This window comes from Salvelinus sp. IW2-2015, linkage group LG3 (assembly GCF_002910315.2).
Source record: "Salvelinus sp. IW2-2015 linkage group LG3, ASM291031v2, whole genome shotgun sequence".
Classification (NCBI taxonomy): Eukaryota; Metazoa; Chordata; class Actinopteri; order Salmoniformes; family Salmonidae; genus Salvelinus; species Salvelinus sp. IW2-2015.
Window position 1 is genome coordinate 35,375,722 of NC_036840.1, and position 11,689 is coordinate 35,387,410.

Sequence of the window (11,689 nt, forward strand, 5' to 3'; positions counted from 1 at the left end):
GACCTAGTGTGCTGATGTGTGTCAGGCATTCTCAGTAGGAGTCTAGTGTGCTGATATGTGTCAGGCATTCTCAGTAGGAGCCTAGTGTGCTGATATGTGTCAGGCATTCTCAGTAGGAGTCTAGTGGGCTGATATGTGTCAGGCATTCTCAGTAGGAGTCAGTGCTGATATGTGTCAGCATTCTTGTGGTCTATGGCGATATGTGTCAGGCATCTCAGTAGGAGTCTAGTGGGCTGATATGTGTCAGGCATTCTCTGTAGGAGTCTAGTGGCTGATATGTGCAGGCATTCTCAGTAGGAGTCTAGTGGCTGATATGTGTCAGGCATTCTCAGTAGAGTCTAGTGGCTGATAGTGTCAGGCAATCTCCAGTAGGAGTCTAATGTGCTGATTTGTGTCAGGCATTCTCGTAGGAGTCTAGTGGGCTGATAAGTGTGTCAGGCATTCTCAGTAGGAGTCTAGGTGCTGATATGTGTCAGGCATTCTCAGTAGGAGTCTAGTGGGCTGATATGTGTCAGGCATTCTCAGTCAGGATGTCTAGTGGGCTGATATGTGTCAGGCATTCTCAGTAGGATCTAGTGTGCTGATAAGTGTCAGCCATTCTCAGTAGAGGAGCCTAGTGTGCTGATATGTGTCAGGCATTCTCAGTAGGAGTCTAGTGTGCATAATGTGTCAGTCATTCTCAGTAGGAGCCTAGTGTGCTGAATGTGTCAGGCATTCTCAGTAGGAGCCTAGGTGCTGATATGTGTCAGGCATTCTCAGTAGGAGCTAGTGTGCTGATGTGTGTCAGGCATTCTCAGTAGGAGTCAGTGTGCTGATATGTGTCAGGCATTCTCAGTAGGAGCCTAGTGTGGCTGATATGTGTCAGGCATTCTCGTAGGAGTCTAGTGGCTGATATGTTCATGCCAATTCTCATAGGAGTCTAGTGGGCTTATTGTCAGCATTCTCAGTAGAGTCTAGTGTGGCTGATTGTGTCAGGCATTCTCAGTAGGAGTCTAGTGTGCTGATATGTGTCAGGCATTCTCAGTAGGAGTCCTAGTGTGCTGATATGTGTCAGGCATTCTCAGTAGGAGGAGTCTAGTGGGCTGATATGTGTCAGGCATTCTCAGTAGGAGTCTATGTGCTGATATGTGTCACATTATACTGGTAGTACGGGTTGTGGTGTATTTTCTCCATTACCACAATGATACATTTTTACAGGATGCTGGTCCTCTGTCCTTAAAATGGTGGCCTGTTTATGCTTGACTTCTCACTCCATTGGTGGCAATATCAGTCCAGAGGACAGTTTAACTGTGGTAGTATCAGTCTAGAGGACAGTTAACTGGTGGTAGTATCAGTCTAAGAGGCATTAACTGGTGGTAGTATCAAGTCAGAGGCAGTTAACTGGTGGTAGTATCAAGTCTAGGAGGCAGTTAACTGGTAGTATCAGTCTAGAGACAGTTAACTGGGGTAGTATCAGTCCAGAGACAGTTAACTGGTGGTAGGTATAGTCTAGAGGACAGTTAACTGGTGGTAGTATCAGTCTAGAGGACAGTTAACTGGTGATAGTATCAGTCTGAGGACAGTTAACTGGTGATAGTATCAGTCAAGATGACCAGTTAACTGGTGGTAGTATCAGTCCTAGAGGACAGTTAACTGGTGGTAGTATCAGTCTAGAGACAGTTAACTTGTTAGTATCAGTCAGGACATTAACTGGTGTAGTATCAGTCTAAGGACAGTTAACTGTGGTAGTATCAGCTAGAGGACAGTTAACTGGTGGTAGTATCAGTCTAGAGGCAGTTAACTGGTGGTAGTATCAGTCTGAGGACAAGTTAACTGTGGTAGTATCAGTCTAGAGGACAGTTAACTGGTGATAGTATCAGTCCAGAGGACAGTTAACTGGTGGTAGTATCAGTCTAGAGGACAGTTAACTGGTGATAGTATCAGTCCAGAGGACAGATTACTGGTGTGATATCAAGACAGTACTGGGTATATCAGTCTAGAGGACAGTTAACTGGTGGTAGTATCAGTCAAGACAGTTAACTGTGATGAGTATCAGTCTAGAGGACAGTTAACTGGTGGTAGTATCAGTCTAGAGAGACAGTACTGGTGAAATCAGTCTAGAGACAGTTAACTGGTGTAGTATCAGTCTAGAGGACAGTTAACTGGTGGTAGTATAGTCAGAGGACAAGTTAACTGTGGTATATCAGTCTAGAGGACAGTTAACTGGTGTAGTATCAGTCCAGAGGACAGTTAACTGGTGGTAGTATCAGTCTAGAGGACAGTTAACTGGTGATAGTATCAGTCCAGAGGACAGTTACTGTGATAGTATCAGTCTAGAGGACAGTTTAACTGGTGGTAGTATCAGTCTAGAGACAGTTAACTGGTGATAGTATCAGTCTAGAGGCAGTTAACTGGTGATAGTATCAGTCTAGAGAAGTAACTGGTGATAGTATCAGTCTAGTACGTTAGTCTAGAGACAGTTAACTGGTGTAGTATCAGTCTAGAGGACAGTTAACTGGTGATAGATCAGTCTAGAGGACAGTTAACTTGGTGTAGTATCAGTCTAGAGGACAGTTAACTGGTGGTAGTATCAGTCTAGAGACAGTTAACTGGTGGAGTATCAGTCTAGAGACAGTTAACTGGTGGTAGTATCAGTCTAGAGGACAGTAACTGGTGTAGTATCAGTCTAGGGACAGTTAACTGGTGGTAGTATCAGTCTAGAGGCAGTTAAACTGGTGGTAGTATCAGTCTAGAGGCAGTTAACTGGTGGTAGTATCAGTCTAGAGGACAGTTAACTGGTGGTAGTATCAGTCTAGAGGACAGTTACTGGTGGTAGTATCAGTCTAGAGGAGCAGTTAACTGTGGTAGTATCAGTCTAGAGAGAGAACTGGTGTAGTACAGTCTAGAGACAGTTAACTGTGTAGTATCAGTCAGAGAGTGCGACAGTAACTGGTGGTAGTATCAGTCTAGAGGACAGTAACTGGTGTAGTATCAGTCCTAGAGGACATTAACTGGTGTAGATCAGTCTAGAGGCAGTTAACGGTGATAGTATCAGCAGAGAGTTAACTGGTAGACAGTCAGAGGACAGTTAACTGGTGTAGTATCAGTCTAGAGGACAGTTAACTGGTAGTATCAGTCTAGAGGGACAGTAACTGGTAGTATCAGTCCAGAGACAGTTAACTGGTGGTAGTATCAGTCTAGAGACAGTTAACTGGTGTAGTATCAGTCTAGAGGACAGTACTTAGTATCAGTCTAGAGACAGTTAATGGTGTAGTATCAGTCTAGAGGACAGTTAACTGGTGTAATCAGTCTAGAGGACAGTTAACTGGTGTAGTATCAGTCTAAGGCAGTTAACTGTAGTGTAGTCAGTCCAGAGGACAGTTAACTGGTGATAGTATCAGTCTAGAGGACAGTTAACTGTGGTAGTATCAGTCAGAGGCAGTTAACTGTATATCAGTCAAGACAATTAACTGGTGTAGTATCAGTCCAGGAGACAGTTAACTGGTGATAGTAGCAGTCCTAGAGGAAATGTAACTGGTGATAGTATCAGTCCAGAGGACAGTTAACTGTGTGATAGTATCAGTCTAGAGACAGTAACTTGGTGTAGTATCAGTCTAGAGGACAGTTAACTGGTCGGTAGTATCAGTCCAGAGGACAGTTAACTGTCGCGGGTGTATATCATTCTAGAGACAGTTAACTTGGTAGTATCAGTCTACGAGACAGTTAACTGGTGTAGTATCAGTCTAAGGACAGTTAACTGGTAGTATCAGTCTAGAGGACAGTAACTTGGTGGTAGTATCAGTCTAGAGGACAGTTAACTGGTGGTAGTATCAGTCTAGAGGACAGTTAACTGGTCGGTAGTATATCTAGAACATACGTGAGTACAGTCAGAGGACAGTTAACTGGTGAGTAGTATCAGTCTAGAGGGCAGTTAACTGGTGGATAGTATAGTCTAGAGGACAGTTAACTGGTGGTTATCAGTCTAGAGGCAGTTAACTGGTGTAGTATCAGTCCAGAGGACAGTTAACTGGTGGTAGTACAGTCTAGAGGACAAACGTGGAGTATCAGCTAGAGACAGTTAACTGGGTAGTATCAGTCTAGAGGCAGTTAACTGGTGGTAGTATCAGTCTAGAGAGAGAGAATTAACTGGGTATATCAGTCTAGAGGGACAGTTAAACTGTGGTAGTATCAGTCTAGAGGACAGTAACTGGTGTAGTATCAGTCTAGAGGACAGTTTTAACTTGGTAATCAGTAAGACAGTTAACTGGGTAGTATCAGTCAGAGGTTAACGAAGTATCAAAGCTGTGATAGTATCAGTCCAGAGGACAGTTAACTGGTGGTAGTATCAGTCTAGAGGACAGTTAACTGGTGATCAGTATCAGTCCGAGGACAGTTAACTGTGGTAGATTCATCTCAGAGGACAGTAACTGGTTAGTATCAGTCCGACAATTAACTGGTATAGTATCAGTCTAGAGACAGTTAACTGTGGTAGTATCAGTCTAGAGGACAGTTAACTGTGATAGTATCAGTCTAGAGGACAGTTAACTGGTGTAGTATCAGCTAGAGGACAGTTAACTGTGTATATCAGTCTAGAGGACAAGTTAACTGGTGGTAGTATCAGTCTAGAGGGCAGTTAAACTGGTGTAGTATCAGCCAGAGACAGGTAACTGTGGTATATCAGTCTAGAGCACAGTTAAACTGGTGGTAGTATCAGTCTAAGGGCAGTTAACTGGTGGTAGTATCAGCTCAAGAGACAATTAACTGGTGATAGTAATCAGTCAGAGGAACAGTTAACTGGTGAAGTATCAGTCCAGAAAATAACTGTATAGTATCAGTCCAGAGGACATTAACTGTGATAGTATCAGTCTAGAGACAGTTAACTTGTGTAGTATCAGTCTAGAGGACAGTTAACTGGTGGTAGTATCAGTCTAGAGGACAGTTAACTGTGAGTAGATCAGTCTAGAGGACAGTTAACTGGTGATAGTATCAGTCCAGAGACAATTAACTGGGATAGTATCAGGCTAGAGGACAGTTAACTGGTGATTAGTATCAGTCTAGAGACAGTTAACTGTGGTAGTATCAGTCTAGAGAGGCAGTTAAACTGGTGGTAGTATCAGTCTAGAGGACAGTTAACTGGTAGTATCAGTCAGAGACAATAACTGGTGATATATCAGTCCAGAGACAGGTTAACTGGTATAGTATCAGTCTAGACGACAGTTAAATGGTGTAGTATCAGTCGAGAGACAGTTAACTGTGGTAGTATCAGTCTAGAGGACAGTAACTGGTAGTACAGTCTAGAGACAGTTAACTGAGTGATAGTATCAGTACTAGAGGACAGTTAACTGGTGGTAGTATCGCAGTCTAGCAGGACAGTGAGAGTACTATGTAATCAGTCTAGAGACAAGTTAACTGGTGTAGTATCAGTCTAGAGGACAGTAACTGGTAATAGTATCAGTCTAGAGGACAGTTAACTGGTGGTAGTATCATCTACAGAAGTTAATGAGTACAGTTCTAGAGGACAGTTAACTTGGTGATAGTATCAGTCTAGAGGACAGTTAACTGGTATAGTATCAGTCCAGAGACATTAACTGGTGTAGTATCAGTCTAGAGGACAGTTAACTGTGTGTAGTATCATCTAGAGGACAGTAACTGGTGGAGTATCAGCCTAAGGACAGTTTAACTGTGGTAGTATCAGTCTAGAGGACAGTTAACTGTGGTAGTATCAGTCTAGAGACAGTTAACTGGTGTAGATCAGTCTAGAGGACAGTTAACTGTGAGTATCAGTCAGAGGACATTAACTGGTGATAGTATCAGTCTAGAGGGTAGTTAACGTGTAGTCTAGAGGACAGTTACTTGTAGTATCAGTCTAGAGGCAGTTAACTGGGATAATCAGTCTAGAGTAGTAACTGTGGTAGTATCAGTCTAGAGGACTTAACTGTGGTAGTATCAGTCTAAGAGACAGTTAACTGTGTATAATCAGTCAGAGGACAGTAACTGGTGTAGTATCAGTCCAGAGACAGTTAACTGGTGATAGTATCAGCTCAGAGGACAGTTAACTGTGAGTATCAGTCTAGAAGACAGAACTGTGTAGTATCAGTCTAGAGGACAGTAACTGTGTAGTATCAGTCAAGAGGAAGTAACGTGTGTAGTACAGTCTAGAGGACAGTTAACTGTGATAGATCAGTCAGTGACAGTCAGCAAGACAGTAACTTGTGTAATATCAGTCCAGAGGACAGTAACGTGCGTGAGTAGTATCAGTCTAGAGACAGTTAACTGTGGTAGTATCCAGTCTAAGGACAGTAACTGGTGATAGTATCAGTCTAGAGGAACAGTTAAACTGGTGTAGTATCAGTCTAGAGGACAGTTAAGTGTGAGTATCAGTCTAGAGGACAGTTAACTGTAGTATCAGTCTAGAGGACAGTAAACTGTGGTAATCAGTCTAAGAAAGTAATGTGATATATCAGTCTAAGGACATAACGCGTGGTTAGATCAGTCTAGAAGACATTAATGGTGTAGTATCATCTAGAGGCAGTTAACTGCGGTATACTCAGTTCTAGAGGTAGTTAACTGAGTGTTAGTATCAGTCTAGAGACAGTTAACTGTGGTAGTATCAGTCTAGAGGACAGTTAACTGTGGGTAGTATCAGTCGTAGAACAGGTAAACTGGTGGTAGTATCAGTCTAGAGGACAGTTAACTGTGTTAAGTATCAGTCTAGAGGACAGTTAACGGGTTGAAGTGTCACACCTACATTACAACTCATTGGACTGCCTGCCTTTTCTATCCAGTAAATGCTTGTTATATACAGTAGTTTACAAGCTGCCTAACTCTACAAGCTATAGGTGTGAATAGGCATTCACATGCTAACACATACARCCCACTAGTGTGAATGATTTAAMAAGGCAAGTCTACACAGTGCCTGATTCAGTATTATCCACACCACGGCTACTCACTACCCATCTAGTGCCAATTATTTCACAACCACCAGGCTATCAAATGAAAGAGAAAGGGCTAACTCCCCAAATCCAGTCGTTTCCCTCTCCTATGCCCTGCCTGTCTCTGGTTGGTGGTTGTCCAGTTCTTTTTGGACTATCTCGCCGCATTGATTCGAGTGAGCGCAGGCCTTGCTAACAGACCCCTTGACCAGGTGTTATGGATAACAAGATGAGAAATAATCATGTGCAGCCGGAGGAGAGGCCGGGTTTGCGCCTGGGTCTTTTCTGACCTTAGGTCACCATTAGCATTCTCTCGTACAAGATCATCCAATTTATTACTCTTCAGGGGATTCACAGGGGCTCACCGTCTAACTCCCTCTGTTCCCCTCTCTCTTTCTGTCACTCCCTTTCTCCTTTCCTCTCTCTCTCACTCCCTTTCTCTCACTCCCTTTCTCTCTCACTCCCTATCTCCTCCCTCATCCTATTCCTTAATCCAGTTAGGCCCCCTCGATAAGATGTCTGAAATGAGTAAGTGAGTAACCTTTTCCCTAATCCCGGGCATCACAGGACGAGACCCCGAGTGGTGGAGTTTACCCAGTCATTATGAGCTTTCTGAATGTACTGATTTTGGGAAAAAGTCCTGGAGCTTTGGAACTAATCTTCACGGTGAGCAGGTATTTATTCTCTGAGGCAGTCTACTTTCATATCATCCCTTTAAGGGATCAGGGCTGATGGATGGTGAGGGAGAGGTCTTCTACTGTTTTGAGACTCATGTTTGGGCCAAAACAACAGACGTACCGAGTAAAAAACCTYTGGGAAAATATTATGACCTCATCTATCAATCAAATTCGATTTATAAAGCCCATTTTACATCAGTTGTCATAAAGTGCTTTACAGTATCCTGGCCATGGCTTAAGAAAGCCAGAGAAGATGTGGCATATAGCTTATTGTTATTAGCTTCCTATAGCTATTTCTAATAGAGCCCACAGTAGAAAGATTGAAGTATCTCAACGCAGATTGTTGGTATAAGTAATTAATGGTTATTTCCCACCCAGTCAACTTGTAGCAGCTTGTCTGGTCAGGGTGGGACCAGTCTGTGGGAGAATACCGTAACCATAGCGCTGTTTGATATATGCTCCAGTTGTAGTTGATCTCTACATGAAAGAGAGCAGTGAGAGAGAGAGCAGAAAGCAGAGAGTAGATAGAAGATTGTAGAGAACTGAGAGAGAGAGAGAGAGAGAGACGAGAGAGAGAGGAGAGCAGAGAGTAGAGAGCAGAGAACTGAGAGAGAGCAGAGAGTGAGAGTAGAGAGAAGGCAGAGAGAGAACAGAGAAAGAGAGAGGAGAGAGCAGAAAGCAGAGAGTAGAGAGCTGATCGAGAGAAACTATCGAAAGCAGCGAGAGAGGGCAGAGAGAGAGCAGAGAAAGACAGAGGAGAGAGAGAGAACAGAGCGAGAGAGCAGAGAAAAGAGAGAGAGAGAGCAGAGAGAGAGAGACGAGAGAGAGTAGAGAACAGAGAGAAAAGAGCAAAGAGTAGAGTGCAGAGTAAGAAAGCAGAGAGCAGAGAGAGAAAGCAGAGAGCAGAGAAAAGACAAAGAGAGAGCAGAGAGAGAGAGATGAGAAAGATGAGAGAGAGAACAGAGAACAGAGAGAGCAGAGAGAGCAGAGAGAGAAAGCAGAGAGCAGAGAGACGAGAGAGCAGAGAGCAGAGCAAAGAGAGCAGAGAGAATGACGAGAGAGAGAGAGCAGAAAGAGAGCAGAGAAAGCAGAAAGAGAGAGAGAGCAGATAGCAGAGAGAACAACAAGAGAGAGAGAGAGAGACAACTTCCTGGGTAAAATGTTCCACTGCAATAGTGAAGGTGTAAACTTGGCAGTAGAAAATCTTAACAGTATATTTGACCTCTCAGCTTCCCTATCAAATCTAAAAATCTCAAATAGAAAACCGAAGAAAATGAACAACAATGACAAATGGTTTGATAAAGAATGCAAAAATCTAAGAAATAAATTGAGGAACCTGTCCAACCAAAAACATAGAGACCCGGAAAACCTGAGTCTACGCCTTCACTATGGCGAATCACTAAAACAATACAGAAATACACTACGGAAAAAGAAGGAACAGCACGTCAGAAATCAGCTCAATGTAATTGAAGACTCCATAGACTATCCATAGGACTAACCACTTCTGGAAACACTAAACAAACAACAGCACAAAAAATATCTGTCCAAAAAGAGATGGTATGAATACTACTTCTCCAATCTTGTTGGCTCTATAACAAAAAAATTATAGCCTATGTAACTAGGCTAACGTTGAACTGGCTTGTAGCTACCTGCAGATCATTGCAGGGTAGTAACGGTATGAGTTGGATCATGGCTCATTGTTTAGCTAGCTAGCTAGTGTCTAAACAAAAGACTCCACTACGTAAGTAACCATTCCAGAGAATATTCATGAAATGTCACTGCGACAACTGCGATAGACCTAAGTGGTAAATTCGCTCTGAATCTACTATGATTCAGAGCACTCCGTCTGTGTGCCAAAGCGCAGAATAAACTGACGAATTTTACAAACACCACGTGTCACGTTAAACGTTGGCTAAAAAGCGTAATTAAATTGTTGCCAGCAGAACAGTTGCCAGTCTTCCACTTTGGATAACATGAAACAGCCAACCAAGCTCTGCTAGGTGAGTAAAATGGTCAGAGTGAGGTGTTCTCTCATTTGACAGAAGTAGCTAGCAAGCTAGCCAAACATTAGCCAGTTAGGCTTGGGTGTTGACTGTCGTTGTGAGTCAGAACAACCCTACTTCCTCGGCCAGAGCGTCCAGGGTGCGCTCTTGAATTTCCGAGAGAAACAAACACTCTGAATATACAAAAATGGACAATCTGACAACGCTCTGAGTTTACAAACGCCCAGAGCACACTCTGCACTCCAGATTAAATTAAATTAAACCAGCCTTTAGTCTTGAAATTCTTGGTGTTTTAATACATGGATTCACATGTGAATCCTTAAGAAAAAAACAATGGGGTTTTGGGGCTAAGGCTTTGGAGATGTGGACAACGCGACATGCGTGGGAGACAAAGAGAGCTCTCCATAGATGAACCAAAACATTCAAGGCCCATTTTCTCAAACTGAGCGTTAGAGTTTATCAACTTTCAAAGCAGAATACTTTCCCAATGTTCCTCAACTGCGGTGTATTGATATGTATCAGGAATCAAGTGCAGCGGTGAAGTAACAATGTGGAGACAAGCACAAAACATGTTGAAACAGATCAGGGCGTGACAGAACAGATATACCATTTTATAGCTCCGAGTTCTCTACTTTTATCAAGTAAAAAAAAAAAAAAAAACACAATTTCAAATTTTGCTACATCAACCGAATGCAAGCCGGTCGGTCACATGTGGACTGTTCTTGTCAATCAGCAGTATCAGTGTTTGTTTTTGTGGACCCCAGGAAGAGTAGCTGCTGCTTCTGTATAATAGCTAATGTGATGCTAATATACCAATAAATACAGTCAGTCTAAGCGAGGTACGACGGCTGAATATATTTTCGGAAAAATTCACACCGATCGGACAGTTAAAACTAACACAGGCTTTGGGGGGTAGGCGACTCTGTAGGAAAGAAAGCAGGCTTGGCCCTTGTTCCATACCAGACCCTTGACACTCAGTCTTTCCCAGACACTCAGAACCACAGGATGCAGGGATCAGAGAGAGGTGGCGTCTTCTCATATACTCCACTATCCATTATCTGTGCTGATGACTATTGAGAAGCGCCAAAGCTTAAAAAAATATCTGATCACCGAAGAGCTTTTCCTTGGAGTCTTGAATTTCTACTGTCTAAATAATTGTGACGACTCTAACAGATGTACCTTGCTGTACAGAGGCTGAACGTCATCTAAGGATGAGTCCGTTCCAACGAATCCCACATCACGACTGAATCCTTACCTGTCTGTATTTGTCTTGGGTGTACTCTGCGTCCCCATGCCTCCGTCACCATGTGATTATACACGCCGCCCTGGGACCAGGTGGTGGACAGTGTATCTTTAGCGGTGCTCTCAGCAGTCAGGCTTCCTCACCCACCCACTCGCGATCGGTCAGCAGTACCTGAAGCGCTTCAGTCACTCCCTGGGGCCAGTCTGCCAGGAAACTTGCCCAGGCTGTCTGAGGTCTCTGAGACCTGTTAGACCTCTGACTGTGGTGGACCTGAGAGATAGAATGGGCTGTCCAGTGACGAACAAGATACCATACATCAAAGCTAAGTTTAAACAAAAAGTCAGTTGGCCAATTCACTCATAAAGCACAGGTACATTTTTGATATTCAGGGAATTGACAGGTCAGGGAATGACGGTCAGGGAATGACAGGACAGGGAATACAGGACAGGGACATGAAAGAACAGGGGGAATGGCAGGACAGGGAATACAGGACAGGAATGACAGACAGCGGGAATTGGCCAGGACAGGGGAATGACAGCCAGGAATGACAGGACAGGGAATGACAGACAGGGGAATGACAGGGTCAGGGAATGACAGGACAGGGTAATGACGACAGGGAATGGACAGCTCAGGGAATGACAGGTCAGAGGGAATGACAGTCAGGGAATGACAGGTCAGAGGCGAATGACAGGTCAGGAATGACAGGAACAGGGTATGCAGGACAAGGAATGACAGTCAGGGAATGACAGCAGGGGAATGACAGGGCAGAGGGAAGGACAGGTCAGGGAATGACAGGACAGGGGAATGACAGACAGGGAAATGACAGGTCAGGGAATTGACAGGTCAGAGGGGAAT